At 38.7% G+C, this 23,474-nt stretch overlaps 1 protein-coding gene and 1 long non-coding RNA gene across 3 annotated transcripts in view; one reads left to right on the top strand and one right to left on the bottom strand.

The window, feature by feature from the left end:
* LOC146395468 (uncharacterized) overlaps positions 1-23,474 on the bottom strand; it is a 586,337-nt gene that overhangs the window by 113,173 nt on the left and 449,690 nt on the right. The window lies entirely within an intron of this gene.
* On the top strand, positions 1,378-9,429 carry LOC146395470 (uncharacterized). The gene is made up of 3 exons (XR_014831081.1): positions 1,378-1,725; positions 6,585-6,663; positions 7,252-9,429. It is a non-coding gene; the product is annotated as an uncharacterized LOC146395470 (long non-coding RNA).

Consider the following 23,474-nt stretch of genomic DNA (forward strand, 5'->3'; position numbering starts at 1 on the left):
GGAGACAGGTTAGGGGGGTGGGGGATGCACTGGGGGTTTGGGATGGAAATGCTATAAAATTGGGTTGTGATGATCATTGTGTAACTATAAATGAAATAAATTCATTGAGTAATATAAAAAAAATTCTCTTAGGAATTTTTGGGGTACTGTTTTCCTTAGTTGGCCCTTCATCTGATATTTTCAAAAACCTCCAAGTCTAAGTTCTCGTTGCCTGTATCCATCAACAATATGAGGTTGTTCCACTATACATAATAGCTTGTCTTAGTTAAAAAAATATATATCACACTTTCCATACAGTAGAAATATACAGACTTTATCATATTTTTTCTAGTCATATATTACTGTGGCAAATTTTGTAGCCAGAATAATTTTTCCCCATAAGCTGAAAAAATTCTTTATCTTTTGGTCCATTTGCTTTTTATATGGCATTATTAGAGTGTGCCAAACCCTCACCTTTTGACAGTTTATTCTGTGGAGACAATGTCCTTTTTCTTTGATTCAAGATTCTTTCAGTTGTAGACTTTTTACTGGAATTATATCAATAAATGTTTCCCCCCATTCAATTTGTTCATTTTGCCTGCATACATTATGAATATTAGAGTTGTATACATCTTTCTAACATGTACCTATATACAATTATGTAAACATATGCAAATATAATTCTGTTTATAATAATTTTTAAACTCTGTTCATTTTCACTTTTTTCCCCTAGCTTTCTTAGGACAGTAATCTATACCCTTAATGTTTTTGGCACTATTTTCCTTTTTAATTGTTTAAAATGTGATAATTAAATTTCCTTTGTAATTTCTCTTAAGTGCTTCTAACCCACAACCTCACCTTAAAACATTTTGATAGTTCTTCCTTTAGTTTTTGAGATTTTTTTGTTTGATTGTTTGTTTGTCTTTTTGCTATTTCTTTGGGCTGCTCCCGCGGCATATGGAGGTTCCCGGGCTAGGGGTCAAATCGGAGCTGTAGCCACTGGCCTACGCCAGAGCCACAGCAATGCGGGATCCGAGCCGCGTCTGCAACCTACACCACAGCTCATGGCAACGCTGGATCGTTAACCTGAAATAGAGTTTTAACTAAAAAAGAACCTCCCCTTGGCTAAGAAGGCAGCTGCAAGCCTTTCCAGCTATGCTCGTCACTATACCACCCTTCTTGTAATAATGTAACGACTGTGTGCCCTATGTCCAAGCCAGCAGCCCTGCTAATCATGTACCCAACATTGCTTATCAGTTCTGCTTCTGTAACCTTGCTCGCTCAGTGTCTTAGGGAGGAAGACTGTTTGCTTGGGGATGGGGGGGGAGGTCTGGGATGTTTACATGGGAAAATCAAGACCTTGTAGTGTATAAAAGTTACTGAGAACAAAGACCTGATGCTCAGACTCTGGAGGTGACTCCTCTGAGCCTGCACCGGTGCTGAATGAACCTTGCTTTTCCATATCTCTGAGTGCTGTTTGTCTCCTTCCGTTGCCATGGTTTTTGTGGTTTCCACAACATTTCGGTGCGTTGGCCGGGAAGCCAACAACCGAGCTGACCTCTTGTGCCACCGTTGTCGGGGAACCGGGGTGGGCCACGGTCGCCAGCCTGGTGACAGGTGGATAGTGCGCACTGGCCATTTTGCCAGATCCAGACCCTCACTCAGGCCATGGCCTTGTCCCACACCACTTCCCAAACGGACTCAGAAGGAGAGTGGAAACAGGTTCCTGGACAGGACGTCAGACTGGTGAGTGCCCAGGGGACATCTGCCCAAGTCAGGACCCGCCATACGGTGGAAGGAGAGACTGATCACCTCTCAGTGACCAAAGGGTCACTCAGGTCAGGGTTTTCTCCCTTGGGATCGGGAGGCTTGTCAATTCTGGTGTGTGTGTATGAGTGACTGGAGAGAACGAGAGCCCGTGCTCCACTGTCTTTGGACTATGGAGCCAGAGTGAGTCCTAACCTGCAGTTCCACGGTGACCCTCATATGGCTTATGGTGGCCCTCTTCGGGGGGATCCTGACATTGGGGTTTATACAATCCCACCTATGCTAAGAGGCGCCTGAAATATCTCCTCAGGGGGAGCGGTCAGGCGGACGAAGCGATTGTTACCTGAGGCCTTGCCCTCACTGTTTGTCTTGCATCACCGGCACAGGGTGGGACTACACACAATGGGTAAATCGGCTTCCAAGCCTACTGTCTTAGAGTATATTGTTAAGAATTTTAAGAAAGGATTTTCTAGAGATTATGGTGTTAAGCTGAGTCCTGGAAAACTGTGTACCCTCTGTACCCTAGAGTGGCCCTCCTTTGGTGTTGGCTGGCCTCTGGAAGGGACCTTAGATGTGTTCACAGTTGCAGCAGTATATAATGCTATAACAAGAGACCCTGGACACTCAGACCAATTTCCGTATATTGATCAATGGTTGGAAATTGCCTATTTGAGGCCCCCATGGGTTTGGTTCTGCACCACAGACCAGGGACAGTGTAAGGTGCTAGTAGCCCAGTCCAAGAAGAAAACCTTGTCTCAAAAGAAGGTGCCACTTATTTATCAAGGGGAACCCGAGGACTCGCCCCCTATGCCACCACCTTATGTGCTGCCAGCCCCACCTCCAGGAGCCGAAGGTCCCCAGATGCCAGATAGCCCAACACCTTCTGTTTCTCCTCCTCCTTCTGCTTCTGAAGTTCCCAAGGTGATATCACCCCCACAGCCAGATTCTCCAGAACCTATGAGCAGGCATCTCCGTTCAGCTCAGGGAGCAGCCAATCCAGCATTAAAAATGCCCTTACGGGAGACATGGGGACCACAGCAAGTCACCCCTGATGGGACCATACAAGAGGGGGGACGTTTTTATTATTACCAGCCCTTTTCCACTGCCGATCTCCTCAACTGGAAACACCACACTCCCTCATATTCTGAAAAGCCTCAGGCGCTGATTGATCTCTTAGAATTCATTTTCCAGACACACTGTCCCACCTGGATAGACTGTCGGCAACTCCTTTTTACTCTATTTGACACTGAAGAGCGCTGGCAAATTGTAACAGAAGCCCAAAAATGGCTTCAGGCCAATGCAGGGGGTCGAGCAGACTTGGCAAACTGGGTGAGGGAAGCCTTCCCAGAAGAAAACCCTCACTGGGACTATGACACTGAGGAAGGGAAACGTAACCTAGAGAGGTACTGGCAGGCCTTCCTACAGGGGGCAAAAGCTGGGGCTAAAAAGCCCACTAATACAGCTAAGATCAGTGAGATACTACAAGAGCCGAATGAAAGCCCAGCCAAATTCTATGAGAGACTGTGTGAGGCTTTCCGAACCTACACCCCTTTTGATCCCAGTGCCCCTGAGAACCAGTGGATGATAAATGCTGCCTTTGTGGGACAAGCCCAATCAGATATCTGTAAAATGCTGCAGAAATTAGAAGGATTTGCAGGAGAGAATGCCACTAAACTGTTGGAAATAGCCAACAAGGTTTTGATTAACCGAGACCAGGTGGCCTGCAGTGATGCAGAAAAGAGAATGAAACAAAAAGTGACTCTTCTGGCGGCCGCCCTGTCAAAACCGGTGCCCCCATTGGGACCACCCTGTAGGGGACAATGCACAAGGCCAGGGAAAGGGAGTCCCCTGGAACATGACCAATGAGCTTACTGCAAAGAAAAGGGACATTGGAAAAATGAATGCCCTAACCGTCCTGAGAAAAAGACCAAGGCCCCACCTAGCCGGTACCAATCTGAGCCATTCAGCACCAACCTGATTGGCCTAGCCGAGTCTGATTGGGGGAAACAGGCTCTCTCCAACTGAGCCCCCAAGAGCCTATGGTCAGAATTCAAGTAGGGGGCCACCCCACAGACTTTATGGTTGACACAGGTGCCGAACTTTCTGTGGTTACACAACCTGTAGTGTTGTGTAACCACAGAAAGAAACCACCATCTCGGGGAAAGAAACCACCATCGTTGGGGCCACAGGTAACCAAACCCACAGGCCCTTCTGTGGTCCTCAACGATGTCGGTTAGGAAGCCATGAAGTAATACATGAATTTCTTTACCTGCCTGACTGCCCAGTCCCCCTGATGGGAAGAGACCTGCTGGCTAAAATGGGGGCACAAATTTCCTTTTCTACTGATGGATCGGCCCAACTCAAATTGACAGAACGCCCCTCTCCTTTAATCATGGCTCTTGCTGTAAAAAGGGAAGAGGAATGGCGCTTGTACTCTTCTCCTTCAGAAATGGGGACAATTCCCCCAGAACTAGAGACTAAATACCCATTGGTTTGGGCTGAAGAAAACCCACCAGGACTGGCAAAATGCCACGCTCCTGTCTTGATTGATCTAAAACTTGGAGCTCAACCAGTAAAGCTATGGCAATACTCAATTCCCAGAGAAGCTCGACTGGGAATCCAGGTTCACCGGGATAGGCTGCTTCAGCACGGACTGTTAATAAAATGTCAGTCCCCTTGGAACACCCCTTTACTCCCCGTGAAAAAAACAGGAACACAGGACTACCACCCAGTACAGGACTTAAGAGCCATAAATGAAGCAACAGTCACATTACACCCGTCAGTCCCTAACACGTATACCCTGCTAGGGCTGATCCCCTCCACTGCTGAGTGGTTTACTTGCCTGGACTTAAAAGACGCTTTTTTCTGCCTCTGGGTGGCACCTGCCAGTCAGCCCTTGTTTGTTTTTGAATGGGAGAATCCACATATAGGGACAAAGGAACAGCTCACCTGGACTAGACTCCCACAAGGATTCAAAAACTCTCCCACTCTTTTTAGCAGCACCCTAGCTGCTCACCTGGCTGTATTTCCTGGACAAAAACTGGGCTGTATTTTGCTACAGTATGTTGATGACCTCTTACTAGCTGGCACCACGGAGGCTCAGTGCCTAGAGGGAACAAAAGCTCTCCTTTCCCTACTGACGGAGGGTATCGGGTATCAAAGAAAAAGGCACAAATCTGTAAAAAACAAGTCAAGCATCTGGGCTTCAACATCATGCAGGGCCAACGAATGCTGGGGACTGAAAGAAAGCAGGCAGTTTGTACCATTCCTGTCCCTACCACCAGCTGGAAAGTTTGTGAGTTCCTAGGGGCAGCAGGATTCTGCCGGATATGGATCCCCAGGTTTTCGACCTGGCCAGGCCTCTCTATGAGGCTCTAAAAGGGGAAGAAAAGGCTCCCCTTGAATGGGGACCAAGCCAGGAGACAGCATTTCAGACAATCAAAACCAAACTCACTGAGGCTCCAGCCTTGGGACTTCCTGATGTAACCAGAGAACTTAACCTTTTTGTTCATGAGAAAAATGGGATGGCTTTGGGAGTCTTAACTCAAGAATTTGGGCCTTGGCAGAGGCCAGTGGCATATCTGTCTAAATAAATTGACTCAGTTGATGCCGGATGGCCTCCCTGCCTCCGAGCACTGGCAGCTACCACTTTGTTGGTAAGAGAGGCTGACAAGTTGACCCTGGGACAAAACCTCAATGTTAAAGTCCAACACTCAGTTGTAACCCTAATGGATACCAGGGGCCACCATTGGCTCACACATGCACGAATGACTCAATATCAATATCAAGGGTTACTATGTGAAAATCCATGGGTAAACCTGGAGGTTGTATGAACTCTGAACCCAGCCACTTTTCTGCCAGATGAAGTGGGACCCCCAGACCATAACTGCCTGGAGGTACTAGATGAGGTGTTTTCCAGCAGGCCTGACTTGACTGATAAACCAGTCCAAAATCCTGACCTGGTTTTATATACTGATGGCAGCAGCTTTATGGAGGATGGAAAAAGGATGGCAGGATATGCTGTGGTATCTGACTTAAAAGTGATAGAAACAGAGGTGCTTCCTCAAAGCTGGTCAGCACAGAGAGCAGAAATATGGGCCTTAATCAGAGCACTGGAACTCAGCCAAGACCAGTGAATTAATATCTATACCGACTCACGATATGCCTTTGCAACTTTACATGTCCATGGAGCCTTATATAAAGAGGTCTCCTCAATGCTGAAGGAAAAGGAATTAAAAACCAAGCTGAAATCTTAAAGCTCCTAGAGGCAGTATGGGAACCTAAAGAAGTTGCAGTTATCCACTGTAAAGGCCACCAAAAGGGAGATGACCCAGTGACAAAAGGAAACTGTAGTGCTGATGCAGCTGCCAGACAGGCAGCCCAGGGACAACAGCCAGACAAACCTAAGGTCTTGCTGGCCCCAGAAGTGCCAGCTGTCCCCAAATATTCTCCAGAGGAAGGAAAATGGATAAGGGAGGAAGGAGGAACTAAAACTAAAATGGGATGGTGGGTCACATGGGACCACCGAGTTTACATTCCAGAACAGCTGGCCTACAAACTAGTCTGCCAAGAACATGAGCTAACCCACATGGGCAAAACTGCCTTAGAAACCCTACTGGGCCCGTACTATCTCATTGCTTGTCTTCCTGCACTCTGCTCCTCTGTCTCCCAAAGATGCATAACCTATTTACAGAATAATGCCCACCAGGGGCCCCACAGACCAGCTGGGGCACAGCACTGCAGACTGTCCCAATTTGAGGATATGGAAGTGGACTTTACTGAGGTCACCCCTAGTAAGGCGTACAAATATTTACTAGTTTTTATCTGTACTTTTTAAGGATGGGTAGAGGCCTTCCCTACCCGAACTGAAAGGGCAAGGGAAGTAACCAAGGCACTCCTGAGAGACATTATTCCCAGGTATGAAATGCCTCTTACCATTGGGTCAGATAACGGACTGGCATTTGTGGCCGAAACAGTACAACAAGTGACAAAAACTTTACAGATCCGATGGAAACTACATTCTGTTTATCGCCCTCAAAGTTCAGGGAAAGTAAAATGCATGAACCAAACCCTTAAACAGACACTGGCAAAGTTATGTCAGGAAACTGGCTTGCCCTGGGTAGACATGTTGCCGGTGGCCCTCCTAAAAGTGAGATATTCACCCCGAGTGGGAATAGGATTCTCGCCATTTGAAATCTTACATGGGAGGCCACCTCCTCTAATCAGTTTAAAAGGAAACACCAGGGAGTTGGGAGACTTGGAATTACATAAACAATTACAAGGACTGGGGCTCACTATTTCTCGGATACATAAATGGGTCACAGACAGAATACCTGTGTCCTTAGGTATAACAGTACACCCCCACAAGCCGGGGGACCAGGTGTGGATAAAGGACTGGACAAAGGAGCCTTTGAGGCGGGTATGGAAGGGCCCCTATACTGTAATTCTAACCACCCCCACTGATCTTAAAGTAACAGGAATAGATGTTTGGATCCATCATTCTAGAGTTAAACCGGTTGGCCCAGCTGACGACCATGGAGAGTGGGAGACTGCCCTCGATCCAGAGAGACCTCTTCACCTGACAATACAGAGAAGGAGATGATAATCTCAAAGCCCTGCTCTGCCCACACCGGAAGCTGGTCAGTCAACACACGGCTAAAGCTTGAGGAATTGGCTGCCTGGTAAAATAAACTGCCTTACCTCCCTTCCACAAGAGACTCTCTTACTGTCATATACTGTTATCTTATGACCAACATGTATGTTTGCTGCCTGTTGCTGTTAATCTGGTCCCCTTTGGTTCTGCCAGGATCCATGTCCTCATGTGACCCGTGCATTTGAGTGACCCGATCAGATCAAGGGGTTACATGGACTTTGCTTTACTCCACTCATTTCTCCTGTTCCGCAGAAATTCATGGAAGTTGTACTCACAACAGGACCACTTATTCTATCCGCCAACAGGGGGACCAATATACTTGCTTTGATCCATGATACTCACCAACTGAGGAATGGTTAGAAGTCCGGTGCTCTCATAAATCAGGGCAGCTAATTAATCGGACCCAAATTACGAACCCCAAGTTGCCAGTATCAATATTTTTGATGCCTGTGAAGTTATGAATGGGTCATGGACTTCTACTAGACCATGTGGAAGCCCATCATGGGAAAGAGAATATAGGCTCCAGCATAAATATATGTGCTGGGGGACCACCTGGAGCGGTTGCCTGGAATGCACTTACTGGAGCTGTGTGTCCTGGGCAACCTGGAATAAGGGAGACAAAACAGCTGTCCTTCAAAAGGGTACAGCCCCTCCAGACTGCCAGACTAAAGCTTGTAACCCAGTTAATTTCACTATTTTCAATTCCAGTGAGCCCAAATGGAAGGAGGGTTTCAAAATAAGCACTCGCATTGACGGAAGAGGCCTTGACTCTGGAGCTGTGCTACATTTCCAGAGAATCACGTTTGCGCTCCAAGCTGCCTCTCACAGCATCTTTCATCCCTTTTATGAAGAGATAAGAAACACCCCTCCTCCCATTCCGGCCACAACTAAGAACTTGTTCTTAGCCCTGGCAGAAACTATTGCACAAACTCTCAAGGTTTCCTCTTGTTATGTATGCGGGGGAATGAACACAGGAGACCACTGGCCTTGGCAAGCCAGAGAACTGGATCCATTAGAGCCTCATAATGAGACTGCATACCCCCAACTCACCAATGGGGTATGGATCCTCAGAACTGCTATTATAGGGAGAAATTGTCTTGCAAGGCAGGGAGGATGGTTTAATGTTTCACTAGGAAGCTTAACATGTTTAGGCCTGAGGTATTATAATCTGACTGCCCAAAAGACTCAATGGTGGCCATCCTCCAATCGCTCAGAGCCCAAGTCTAACTTTTCCCACCTTCGACAAGCATAGGAAGATATCAGTACTGATATCCAGTGGCGGGCACCAAAGGGATTATACTGGATTTGCGGAAAAATGGCCTATTCCATACTCCCCCCAAATTGGGCTGGGCATGTGTACTGGGAACAATCAGACCTTCCTTCTTCCAGCTCCCGCTGTCACTAGGGGAGCAACTGGGAGTTCCTACATATAGGGCACAGGGTGCCCTGAGAGACCAGAGGGCTCTCCAAGTTGGAGAGTGGAAAGATGATAAATGGCCCCCAGAATGGATAATTCAATATTATGGGCCTGCCACCTGGGCAGAGGATGGCTCTTGGGGATATCGCACCCCTATCTATATGCTAAACTGCATCATCAGACTACAGGTGGTTTTGGAACTTATAACAAATGACACTGCAAGGGCCTTGACTATATTGGCCCAACAACAAACTAAAATGCACAGTGCAATCTACCAAAATCACTTGGCCTTGGATTATTTGCTTGCTTCTGAAGGAGGGGTTTGTAAAAAATTTAACTTAAATAACTGCTGTCTACAAATAGATAACACTGGAAAGGTGGTAGAAGAAATTGCTGACCGCATGACTAAACTTACCCATGTGCCTGTAAAAACTTGAAAAGGATGGGATACAGACAGTCTCTTTGGTAAATGGTTCTCTTGATTGGGAGGAATTAAGACGATTGTCGGAATAATCATGGTTATACTCGCAGGGTTCCTACTTATTCCCTGACTTGTACCTCTCCTGATAAAAACTATAAAAGGTTTTATAAGAATCATGGTTAAAAAAAAAAACAGCCTCCCACCTGCTACTTATTAGAGGCTACCAAAGGGTTATGACTGATGATGATCTGTAAAGGGTGCAGATGCACCCTAAACATCAAGAGGGGGGAATGGGAGTTCCCGTCGTGGCGCAGTGGTTAATGAATCTGACTAGGAACCATGAGGTTGTGGGTTCGGTCCCTGCCCTTGCTCAGTGGGTTAACGATCCGGCGTTGCCGTGAGCTGTGATGTAGGTTGCAGATGCGGCTCGGATCCTGCGTTGCTGTGGCTCTGGCGTAGGCCAGTGGCTACAGCTCCGATTCGACCCCTAGCCTGGGAATCTCCATATGCTGCGAGAGCGGCCCAAAGAAATAGCAAAAAAAAAAGAGGGGGGAATGAAATAGAGTTTTAACTAAAAAAGAACCTCCCCTTGGCTAAGAAGGCAGCTGCAAGCCTTTCCAGCTATGCTCGTCACTATACCACCCTTCTTGTAATAATGTAACGACTGTGTGCCCTATGTCCAAGCCAGCAGCCCTGCTAATCATGTACCCAACATTGCTTATCAGTTCTGCTTCTGTAACCTTGCTCACTCAGTGTCTTAGGGAGGAAGACTGTTTGGTTGGGGATGGGGGGGGAGGTCTGGGATGTTTACATGGGAAAATCAAGACCTTGTAGTGTATAAAAGTTACTGAGAACAAAGACCTGATGCTAAGACTCTGGCGGTGACTCCTCTGAGCCTGCACCGGTGCTGAATGAACCTTGCTTTTCCATATCTCTGAGTGCTGTTTGTCTCCTTCCGTTGCCATGGTTTTTGCAGTTTCCTCAACAAACCCACTGAGCAAGGGCAGGGACTGAACCTCAACCTCATGGTTCCTAGTCAGATTCATTAACCACTGCGCCACGACGGGAACTCCATTTTTGGCAAGATTTTTTATCTGCCATTTTTGGTTTCTATTTCTTTCTTCTTAGGCTCTTTTTTTATGTCTTGTGCAAATTATATTTTAATTATAAAACATTGTTTAATGATATAAGTTCTTTCCTAACCAGCTGTTTGCAGGAAATAGTGTGGATATAGGGAGAAGTGGTATTCAAGGAAGAAAAGTTCATATTTTGAAAGATTTATTTTAGCTATTTATTTTCTCTAAGCTAAGAGGGCTTGCCAACTGCAAAGATGTTCCCAATTAGAGATTTCCTAAATAACAGACTTGCAAGAATTTGTGTATTTCCTCATTCACCTGCCCTATCCCTGACTCTTCTGTGTTGTATCAAAAAGGAGTTCATGGAAGCTATCACCACTAGCCCTGAGAAGTCACTGTTCTTGTCTTAGAGAAGATTATTTATTTTCTCTTTTAGTGTGTGCCACATACTTTGGAGAATTATTCTCTTTTGGGTTAGCCTGAGAATTGTTTTTGGAATCATCCTCCTTAGGCATCATTCTAAGACTTTACCGGGCATCAACTGCATTCTGTAGCCCTTCCTGTAGGACTGTAGTCCTGTAGTGGTGTGGTGTCTCCTGCTTATGCTAAAGCTCAAGTTTCATTTTCTTTTCTGGTTGCCACCGCATCATTTATTTGACTTATACAATACAAAAGAGTCATGTTTTTTGTCCCATTTATAGTATAAAATATTTTTAAAGTTTATCACAGGGCTCATACCTACAATATTAGTGCTTATCTCACTGCACTAAGGTGCCTAACAGTATGTTACCAGAGCTAGCATATATTTCAGGGAAACTTTATGTGGCATTCAAATTATTTTTTTATGTGTTATAGGAACCCTGGCGTAGTTAAAAAAAGGTCATATTTATTTCAATTTTATTGACCTTGAAACATCATTTTTAAATTGTAATATTTAGAGGATTTAGTGAACCCTAAACTTTTTGCTGTCCAATGGTTGTATACATGCTTTGCTGATTATTAAATCTTTGATAAGGAAGGTGATCTCAATTACTTTATTCTTATGAAATATGTAGTCTGCTTTAAAGTGATACACTTCAGAGAGTGCTCTGAGGAATCCATTGTTAGAAAAATATGAGTTGACCATATAATACACATCTTCACCACAGCCTCATTTGAGAATCTAGTAAAAGCTATGGATATTCTATCCACGGGTGAAATTAAATGCATAAATCACATATATATACACAAATATTTTACATCTGAATTCACTGGATTTGCAAACTTCCTGAATACTAACCGTAGACAAGGCATTCTTATATCCAAGATTATGATCTCTTTAGAATAAAATGTAAAATACATAAACAGGTTTAAAATTAAGTATATTTCTTAGTGACCTTGGCATCTGACAATTGACATCTAATTTACTCTGGTTCTATAGCTGAAATTTAGTGAGATCCACTCTTTATTTCCACATGTGGCTTTCAACTAAATTAAATGGTCTTGCCTTATTTTTAAAAAGGTAGGAATCATTTTAAATGTCAAACGATGTCATTTTTGATAGTCACCATAAAACAAGATAGTTGCCAAGCAATCTATATTTTTTGGCAAATTATCTGTGTTAAGGTCATTTGTAAATATCACAGATGAAAATTGTTATCTATGAAAAACAACTCTTTTAAGATATATTTAAGTTTCAGAAAACAAAGAAGTTAGGAATATAATTTTGTTCAAGCATTTAAAATTAAAGGTAAATGAATCCTATTTTATTTCAATCTGCTTTTATTTACTTAATATTCATGTTCACATGACTCTATAATTTATTGAATAATTGTTTCATTATCACAATAGGATCTGTACCACTCTCTCTAATCTTTATACACAAGTAACAATATATGTTACTTAATATATTATACAGAATTTGTGTTTGAGAGCTATTAATTAATTTATCTATGATAGCTCTAGGGTAAGCATTAAATTTTTGTCACCATCCAGACAGCTCTTCTTTTTTTCCTAAACAGGAATATAGTTGAAACATTGTTTTATTTCCTTCTAAAGCCTAGGGTAAATAAAAACTAACAGGAAAATAAAATGATTAATTAATCAGAACATTAAATATCATACTTCTTGTGTCTAGGGGTGAACTCTACAAAATCATAATCTAGCACAAAACCATTCAGTCTTCAAGTAGTGTAACTTTTTATTCTAAGTGAACAAGGATACATATGTATGTCTATATATATATATAGACATATATATATGTCTATATATATATGTACTCATACACATAGGGGCTTAACCTAAAGCCCATAACTCTGAACTTGTATTTGCACATTTTTTTAGTGTTTGTTTTTTTACATAATTTCACACGAAACTCACTTATTAGTACAAAGTATCCCCATGTACTTTTCACATGGAATCACTAAGTGTTAATTGTTTCCCACATTTGTTTTTTAACATCTTCTATGTGTCTCTTCCTGAAATGTTGAAATATTTGAGCATAAATTGCAGGCATTGACTCTGTCTAATTGTGTCAATAAACATAATCCTAGAAACAAGAACATTATCTTACCTATGTATGGTATGATTGTAAAAGTCAGGAAATTCATGTTAATGCAACATTATTTCATGTTATAGCTGTTCAAATTTTATCTATTGTTTATGCAATTTCTTTTATAGGAAAAGAAAATTCCATCCATGGATTCAATTTGTGAACAAATGCTGCATTTAGTTGTCATTCATTTTTATTTTAATCTTGAACGGTCCTTCAATCTTTCTTTGTATTTCATAATCTTGATATTTTCTGACAGTACTGGCCAGTAAGGATGTGGTCAAAGAATGGTGAAGACAAGTGAGATGAAAACAGGAGTCAAGCTGAAGTACTCCCATTTGCTAAATTGGGGATTATTTGAGCACCACACAAATAATGACAGTAACATATTATAACCCATAAATGCAATAAGAATCCAGGAGTTCCCCTTGTGGCTCAGTGGAAATGAATTTGACTAGTATCAATGAGGATGTGGGTTCAATCCCTGGCCTCACTCAGTGGGTTGATGATCCACCATTGCTGTAAGCTGTGGTGTAGTTTGCAGAGGAGGCTCAGATGTGGCATAGCTGTGGCTATGGCATAGGCCGGCCTCTGTGGCTCTGATTCAACCCCTAGCCCACAAACTTCCATATGCCACAGTTGTGGCCCTAAAAAGCAAAAAAAAATTTAAAAAAAAGTAAAATAAAATAAGAATGCATAGGTTCATGATGATATAAATGAATTAATAAATGTTATAGAAACAAAACTTCTTATAATATAATTCCAACTAAAGATTCTGGAGAGCAATGCTGGATATATAACATCACAATTTGGCAACTACAATAGTTATCAAAAATTATTCTACCAAAACCATCAATTGACACAAAAACTAGCAGTCAAAAATATGATAAAAAGTAAGATTTTTATAAGGTCCCAATTTATTTCCTGTAGGTACTTATTGGTGAAAAAGAGTAAAATAGCAACTTTATAATGGAAAATCTTAAGAGACATTACCTTATCCAAGAGATAGAAGTTAATGTCACCAATAATGAGATGTCAAATATCTCTTTATGTATTGCACTGAGGACACAGCAGCACTTCTGTGATATTCCAGCCAAAAATGATAACCAGAATCTAATGATGAAGAAATGTAATATAAAGCCAAGATAAAGAATGCTCTACAAAATAATGAGAATATCTATATTCTTCAAAAATAGCCAGTATTTTGTTTTGTTTTGTTTTTTCCCTTTCTGCTATAATGGAACATTTCTTTATTTCCAGTTTACAGGTTCTTCTCTCTTTTTTTTTTCTCTCTCATTATATATAACTGCTGCATATAACACAATAATGCACTATAGATGTCACTGCATAATGGAATCCAATCTTAACTCAGTTCAAAAAGTACTTACTGTGTGAGTACCCAACATACAACCTAATTCATCATTTCTCTATCCATAAACAAAACTTTTCTTTTTTGCCCATCCATCCTGCTCTGCCTTAACAGTACTATAATCATAATGATTAATTTACCATACTGAATTCTTTCAGGGGATGGTTCATGGCTTATTCATCTTTGTAAACCTAGCAGTGGTAGTAAGTAAATGAAATTTGAACACTGTTGCATTTTTGGGTCTTGACACTTTTCCTTTTTATGTGTACTGAGACAGGCCATAGGTCCCTCATACTCCTTTAGCTCAGTTCATGTTTCCATACTACACCAACTTCACTTAAACAGATTTACCTGCAGAACTCACCATTTCTTTCCAACAATTACAGACTCAGTTATCTAAAGGAATATTATTTGCATTTGTCTTTCCATAGGTACATAGGTCTATATATAAAAACAGTCAAAGAAGAAGCCAAAGTCACTCTTGCCACACTGTCATATATAACATTTTAAGGTGGCATTAAAAAGCAAACTGTTTTTTGGAACTATGTAGAGCCTTACCTTTTACAAAATTTCTCAAGAATATGCCCTCACCTCCAAAGCACATTTCTTGCTTTAATAGGTCGAAATCACTCTAGCCTTTATTCTCCCAAATCGTTTAAGTAAAATATTTTTTACCATTGTGTGATTTTTCACTTTTTTAACCAGTAATTAGATCAATTATGCAGCTAGCCTTTTTTTTTTTTTTTTTTTTTTTTCTGTTTGCAGGTAAGATTCATTGATTCATATTTCTTAGGGTGTTAAAAAAAGTCTAAGAGATTTAGATTTGAGCATTTCTCTTATTGTGATATTTTTCAATAAGAAAATGCATAAATAGGAGAAAAGTGTACTAATATAGACTCATGTAACTGTGCATACGGAAGAGTGATAATTAAACCCAATGTTGGCTACAACTCACCTTTTTCAAAAGCAAGTTTCTAATACAAAAGAGACAATTTCTGAAGTACTGCCTTTACACTTGAAGGTAATAAACCTATGTTCTAATTATTAAATGCCACAGATTGGTCTATAACTAGTGTTAGATCTTATTATCTACATTCGCATGATTTGTTGGTTGCAATTATATTTCCTTATTCTCCCTTCAAGTTTAAATAATTAAATAAAACTTCTAAAAGTGTGAAAATATTCTAATTTTTTTTCCTCAAACAATTAGAATAAAATGTGTGGCACTTTATAAAGATCAGTATGGATACAATTACACAGTGGCTTCAACAAGTTAAGAATATAAAATATTGACTTGAGTTGATTTTGTGCAGGAAAAAGCTAACACAGTTTCAGTAGAAATAATTGTCAATATTGTATGCCTTAATGAATTAAAATGGATCAACAAAATCCACTCTACCCGTGGGCCAAACAGAGCTCAAAGTCTAAACCTGGCCCATAACTTTTTTCTGTAAATAAAGTTTTATTGGAAAACAGCCACACTCATTCTTTATGTAAAGTTTATGGCTGCTTTCATAATACAAAGATAAGGTTGAGGATTTGCGACATAGACTGACCCACAAAACCTAAATGATTTACTAACTGACCTTTTACAAAATTGTTTGATAACATCTGTATTACAATGAAATTTCCAGGCAAAATAGTTTCTGATATCTGAGAATAGGTTATATGTATTTATTGGTGGTTAGGGGATCCTTGAAATAAATGCCCATTTGACTTGTGCTTGTTTTTTTGTTTTTGTTTTTGTTGCTTTTTAGGGCTGTACTCGTGGCATACGGAAATTCTCAGGCTAGGGGTCGAATTGAAGCTACAGCTTGTTGGCCTTCACCACTCTATAATTATGCTTACATTTAATAGTGAAAAAAATGAATTTTAGATTCAATAAAAATTTAGAAATGAGTATTACATTAAACAATTTCCTATTTGATAATGCAACCTATTCTCAAACTGAGCTAAGAAGATAAAATATTACCAAATGTGCTCTGTATATTCTATATCTTCTAAAGGCTTGAACTTTGTTCTTTTTCTTTTTTTTTGTCTTTTTGGGCCACACATGCAGCATATGGAAGTTCCCAGGCTTGGGGTCTAATTGGAGCTATAGTGCTGGCCTACGCCACAGCCACGGCAACGCCAGATCTGAGCTGCGTTTGCGACCTACACCACAGCTCAGGGCAACGCCTGATCCTTGACCTGCTGAGTGGGGCCAGGGATCGAACCTGCAACCTCAGGTTTCCTAGTAGGACTTGTTTCCACTGCGCCATGATGGGAACTCCTAAAGGTTTGTACTTTGTAAGCATACATTTTGCCTTATTTTTGCATTATAGAGAGTATGATTATTTAAATCAAAAATTTCTAGTATATTGCTATTTCTTTGTATGCTTTTATATATATTCATTTTTATATCTTTTTAGTTACTAATGTGCATGATTATTTAACAAAATCAATTTCCCTTTCTTCTAACAATGAAGAGTGACGTTCGGTGTAGTATTCCACAAAGTGGTATTCCTGAAGAAATATTTGAAACATAAGGCTACCACTGAGAAAATTCCTTTGCGATTTGACCTGGACTTAGACCAAAGTTTCTTTTCTGCCATGGTCATTGATTTTTATATTGAGAGTTAATTAAAGCTGATTTTTCTTTTTATGTCTATCATGAAACATCTGTATACGAAAAGCAATATTTAGCATTCCACTTCAGGAATAAAATACTTTTTATTCATTGACCATGTTCTGTAATTGTAGTTGAAATCTTGGAAAAAAGGAGTGTATTTTCTAATTCACTTTTACATACAGATATAATAATTTGTAAACTTCATGTGCTATTTAAAGTCATCTTGAATACTTTCATGGAATCCCATTTTAGGAATTGCCACTCAAACCCAATAGTTTCTTTAACCACTCTGGACACTGAAGCTAGATGTTGTGAGTAACTTGTTCACCTTTGCCCAACTTCCCATTGCAAAGCTTCATATATTTTAACCTGCCTCTACTAGTTACACAGTATTTGTAAGAATGATACATGAAATAGTAAATTTTATTATAACTATTGTTGGGAGTCTCCAAAACAATCAACCTTGTGGGCATTAAGTGATGGAAAAATATTTAAGAATAGAAAATTTAAGATCTCTTTTAACAACCTGTCACATCAGGAATACACAAAAAAATGCATTCAAGCTTTGCTTCCAGGCCAGATCTCTACTTCCTTATTGAATTTAAACCCATATCACAAGGACTGCCTGCATATTTGAATAGCAAAGTTGTTCAGGACTGGTACCAAAAACTTACTCAATTAACCCAGTTAAATGAGAAATAATTAATAACTAATTGACAGTCATTAGATATTGAGTATATTAGTCTGCTTTTTTTAAATCAAATAACTTGTTTCTTATTTTTGTTCAGTTTAAATCAGAGAATGTAGACTGAGTATATGGTATTTTCGATCTCATATGGCCACATCTTATAAGCAGAAAAATTTGACTAGTAATTAAATCACATGGGATTTTGTTCTTCCCATTGGCTTCCTTAGGTATTAATAAAAGGCCTTGCAGGTGAGTTCCTTAATCTAACTTTTAAATACCGCTTGTTGGAACTTACAATTTTATTTTAGCTTTAAATTATTGTTGCATTACAGCCATAGGATTTTTCCTCCTGAGGACATAATTAACTAATTAAAATTATTATTTCTCAGAAAGTAAAAATAAATACATTTGTATACAAATAAGAATATATGAATTCAACATATTTAATAGAAATAATGGTTTGGTTTTAGATTACTCATATAAAAGGTGGCTTTATATATAGAACTTTAGGGAGAAAAATCAAGAATTAATCATTGTTTAAGATTTACAGAATAGACTTGTGGTTGCCAAGGGGGAGGGGATGGGAGTGGGAGTTCAAGGTTAGTAGATGCAAACTACTACATTTAGAATGGATAAACAATGACGCCCTACTGTATATAGGGACCTGTATCCAATATCTTGGGATAGAGCAAGATGGAAGATAATATAACAAAAGGAATATATATAAATGTATGACTGGGTCTGGAGTTCCCATAGTGGCTCAGTGGTTAACGAATCCAACTAGGAACCATGAGGTTGGGGGTTCGATCCTTGGCCTTGCTCAGTGGGTTGGGGATGCAGCATTGCCGTGAGCTGTGGTGTAGTTTGCAGATGCGGCTTGGATCACGCGTTGCTATGGCTCTGGCGTAGGCTGGCGGCTACAGCTCCGATTGGACCCCTAGCCGGGGAACCTCCATTTGCCGCAGGAGCGGCCAAAGAAATGGGCAAAAAGAAAAAAAAAAAAGTATGACTGGGTCACTTTGCTGTATAGCAGAAATTGGCAAAACACTGTAAATCAACTATACTTAAAAAAATAAATTCGGAGTCCCTGTCATGGCTCAGCAGAAACAAATCTGACCAGCATCCATGAGGACACAGGTTCAATCCCTGGCCTCACTCAGTGGGTTAAGAATCCGGTGTTGCACTGAGCTCTGGTGTAGGTCACAGATGTGACTCGGATCCTGCGTTGCTGTGGCTGTGGCATAGGCAGGCAGCTGAGGTTCTGATTCAACCCCTAGACTGGGAACCTCCATATGTCGCTGATGCAGCCCTAAAAAGAAAAAATAAATAAATAAATAAAAAAGAATTAATCTTTGTTTAAAGGTATATAAAAATATACAATTTGAACAGTGGAAAGTAGTTTTTATTACAATCATCATTATTTTTGTTATGACTCCAAGTATTCTTTTCAATTGTTTCTTTAGACTAATATAATTATATTTGTATCATCAAATTTCTTTTCCTCTTTCAGCAATATGAACTTTTCTAGTCTTCCACTATGTGGAAATAAAAGAGCAATAAACTGTTCCTTTATTACAATGAACACTTTTTTTCTTTTTTTACCAACTGCTTTAACATGGAAGTAGTTACCTTTGACAAAATGTTAATTCCTTTCTAAATCTTTCCTTCCTTCTGAATTAACATCATTTATTCATCTTGCAAATCCTGTCACAAGCAAATCACATTTGGACATTGTAAGGTAGTCAATGGTGAAGAGAGAAAAAATAGTTCAATTTGTGTTAATGGAAAAATGCAATGATCTTTAAACACTTTCCAGGTATGTTTCTATTTGTTGAACACATTTAAGATGATGTGATGTATGTGTAAACTTGACTAAGATATGATAGTCATTTTGATCAAATGATAGTTTATATGTTACTATGAAGGAATTTTGTGGTTAATACCCACAATCAGCTGATTTTAACTACAGAAATTGCCCTTGATAATGCGGTAGGCCTCATCCAATTACTTGAAGGCCTTAGAAGAAGAAACTGAAGTTTTCCTGAGAGGAAGGAATTCTGATTCAAGGCTAAGAGAAATCCTGTCCAGAATGGAAACATTGCCCTCACACAATTGTAGCGTCTGGTGAGTTTGAAATCTATAGGGCAGGCCAGACAACTGGAAACCCAGGCCGAGAGCTCAAATAATAGTCGTGAGTCTGAAATTTAGGAAAAGGCTGGAAACTCAGGGGGGAAATCTTCACTAGCTTCATAGTAACTTGCATAATCAGAAAGAGTGAATTTTTCTACTCCATTCTTTACCATGACTGTTTTGACTATTCTGGTTTACTTTAATTTACATTTTAATTTTTGCCTCAGCTTATAAATTCTGCAAAAATGACAGCTGGAATTTTGATAGTGATTGCATTGAATTTGTAGATAATTTATTTAATATTATTTATTCAAGCACTTAAGATGATTTTTCTACTTATTTAGGTCATCTTTAATATCTTTAATATTTTGTAATTTTTAGGGTACAAGTCTAGCAATTTTTTTGTTAAACTTACAAGTATTTCTTCTTTGATATGCTACTGTAAGTAGAATTGTTTTCCTATTTTCATTTCTGAATATTTATTCTTAATGAGTAGAAATACAATTGATTTTTTTATACTGATATTGTATCCTGCATACTGTAGAAATTGTTTATTAGCTCTAATAGGTGTTTTGGATTCCTTAGGGTCTTTTATACATGATATCATGTTGTATGCAAATAGTTTCTAATTTGGATGCATTTTATTTCATTTTCTTGCCTAATTGCCCTCTATAGCACCTGCAATATAGAAACGATGAGAGTGAACATCTTTGTCTTGTTTCAAATATTAGTGGGAAAGCATCCAATCTTTCACTATCAAATGTTATGTTAGCAGTGAGCTTTTTGTATATGCTCTTTATCTGTTTGAAGAAAAATCTCATATATTCCTAATTTTTAATGGTCATCAAGAAAATGCATTGAATTATGTCAAATGTTTTTTAGTGTGTAAAGACAATAATATCTTTGTTTTATTAATATGGTATGATAATTTTATATTTTTGTCAACTTTGTATCCCTGATGTCAATTCCACAGTCATAGTGGATAAATCTTTCAATGTACCACTGGATTTGTTTCGCCAGTATTTTATTGTTGCATATATATTCTTAAAAGTACTAACCTTGATTTTTTTTTTCTTATGATTACCTTTGGCTTTCATAACAGAGTATTACTAGCCTCATGGAATAGTTGAAAAGTATTTCTCACTCTTCTTGTTTTTGAAATAATTTCTTAAAGGTTAATGTTAAATATTCATGGCATATATTTTGGATATAGGCTGTTGGATACATAATTTGTTGAGGATTTTTGCATTCATATTCACATGGAATATTTGTTTTCTTGTGAATTATTTGTCTGGTTTTTGTTATCAAGTCAGGATAATGTGGGCCTCACAGAATAAGCTGAAAAGTGTTTCCTCCTCTTTTATTTATTTAATAAAGGTGGGTGTTAATTTTCAAATATTGCATAGAATTCACCAGGCAAGCAATCTGGTCCTGGGCATTTTTTGGCTGGGAAGTGCTTGATTATTGATTCAATCTTTTCACTCATCATATGTGTTAATATTTTTATGTTTTTGGGTTAGTTTTGGTAGTTTATGTGTTTTTAGGAATTTGTTCATTTCATCTAATTTGTCGATACATAATTGTTCACAGTTCTCTTTTGTTTTTATTTCTGTAAGGTTTGTACCACTGTCCCCACTTTGATGTCTTACTTCAATAATTTGAATATTTCTCTTTTTTCATGCTTAGTTTGGCTAAAGTTTTTCAATTTTATTAATCTTCCTACGAAATCAGCTTTTGTCTTATTGATTCTCTCTATTGTTTTTCTATTTTCTATTTAGTTTATCTCCAATCTTCCTTCTTATTTTGAGTTTGGCTTACTTTTTTTTTCCTTTCTTCATGGTGCCCAGAATTTAGGGTTTTCACATTTCTCTTTTTATTTACATTTTTCTAGTAGTTGTGTAATAATATCTCATTGTGGTTTTAATTTATATTTCCTTTATAGCTAATAATATGATATTTTCATGTTAATTTTCTATCTATATATCCTTTCCATCAAAATATACATGCATGTATTTTGCCCTTCCTTCCCTTTAATTTTATTTTTTTTACAATTGAGTGTTAAGGGTTCTTTATATATTCTATACCTAACTCCTATGTCAGAGATGCCGTTTACAAATATTTTCTTCCTGATCTGTAGTTTCTCTGTCTATTCTTTTAACTTTCAGCATAGCAGTAGTTTTTAATTTTGATGAGGTCCAATTTATCAATTTTTTCTTTTTTCATTTGCACTTTTGACATCAAATCTAACAGCTATTTGGCTATTCTTAGATGTATTTCTCCTTATGTTTTCCAGAAGTTTTATAGTTCCAAATTTAAGTCCATTATGGATTTTGAATTAGTTTTTATACAAAGTGTGTGAGATTTAGGTCATAGGTTTGTGTCCTATTTCTTTATTTGTTTGCTTTTTCAGTTTAGTTTTTTTTTTTTTTTTTTTTTTTTTTTTGTCTGTGGGTGTCCAATTGCTCAAGCACAATTTGTTGAAAAGGTGATCCCCCTCAATTGAATTTTACACCTCTGTCAAAACACAGTTGGGAATATTTATTTGTGTGGATCAATTTCTGGATTCTCAATTTTGTCTGATTGATCAATGTACCTATCCCTTTTCCAATGTCTTACTCTTAATTATTGTAGCTATAGTGTTGGCCTTACTATCACACAAAGTGATTCCCCATGCCCCCCATGTTTCTTCTTACTTTTCAACACTCACAGATATTCTGAGGTCTGTGCATTTCCAGTGTAAAGTTTAGAATAGCCTTGTCTATATCTCTAAGACACTTTACTTGGATTTTTGATAGGGATTTCATTAACCACTGACATCTTTTTTATGTTAGGTCTTCTAATCCTTGAATGCACTATATCTATCCATTTACTTAAGACCTTTTCAATTTATTTCAGCAAGTAATTTGTCATGTTCAGCATACAGATCTTATACATGTTGTATTAAGTTTATACCTAAGTATTTCATTTTTTGGAGCAATGGTAAAAGACTTTTAAATTTTGGCTTCCACATACTCATTATTTGTATATAGAAATGTGATTTTTTGTGTGTATATTTTGGCCTAATACTTGCAATCTTACTGAACTCACTTATTGAGTCTAAGAGTTTATTTTTATATAGACAATTATATTATGGTCAAAATAGTGAGAATTTTATTTGTTCCTTTTAATCTGCATGACTTTTATTTTATTTTTTCACTCATTACAGTGGGCACAACTTCTAGTACTGTACTGAAAGAGAATGGATGGTTTTGTATTGTTCTTGAACTACAGAGAAAACATTTAGTCTTTCAACGTCAAGCATGATATTAGCAGGGACTTAATATAGCATCTATTTTTTGTAGACTTCATATTTGAAATTTCAAACAATTTGTATGTTCTAGATGTCTAAGCCCCTGGTTTTCTCCTTCTTTTAGGGGATTGTTTATATATTTTTTCTTTTTTAAAAATTAAATTTATTGGAGTACAGTTGATTTACAATTTGTTAATGTTTACAGCAAAATAATTCATTATACACACACATATATATCCTTTTCATAATCTTTTTCATTATGGTTTATCACAGGATGTTGAATATAGTTCCCTGTGCTGTACAGTAAGACCTTGTTGCTTATTGATTCTATATATATAATAGTTTGCATCTGCTACATCTGCTAACCCCAAACTCCTAAACCTTTCTTCTACCATACTGCCTCTCTCCTGGTGACCACAAGCCTGTTATCTATGTCTGTGAGTCTGTTTCTGTATCATAGATAAATTCATTTGTGTAATATTTCAGATTCTGCATATAAGTGACATCATGCAGTATTTGTATTTCTCTGTCTTAAATACATCAC

Source organism: Sus scrofa, chromosome 16, assembly GCF_054392235.1.
Source record: "Sus scrofa isolate SSC_HxYL_T2T_F1_AM1 chromosome 16, Sscrofa_HxYL_maternal_Yorkshire_Landrace_v2.0, whole genome shotgun sequence".
Taxonomy (NCBI): Eukaryota; Metazoa; Chordata; class Mammalia; order Artiodactyla; family Suidae; genus Sus; species Sus scrofa.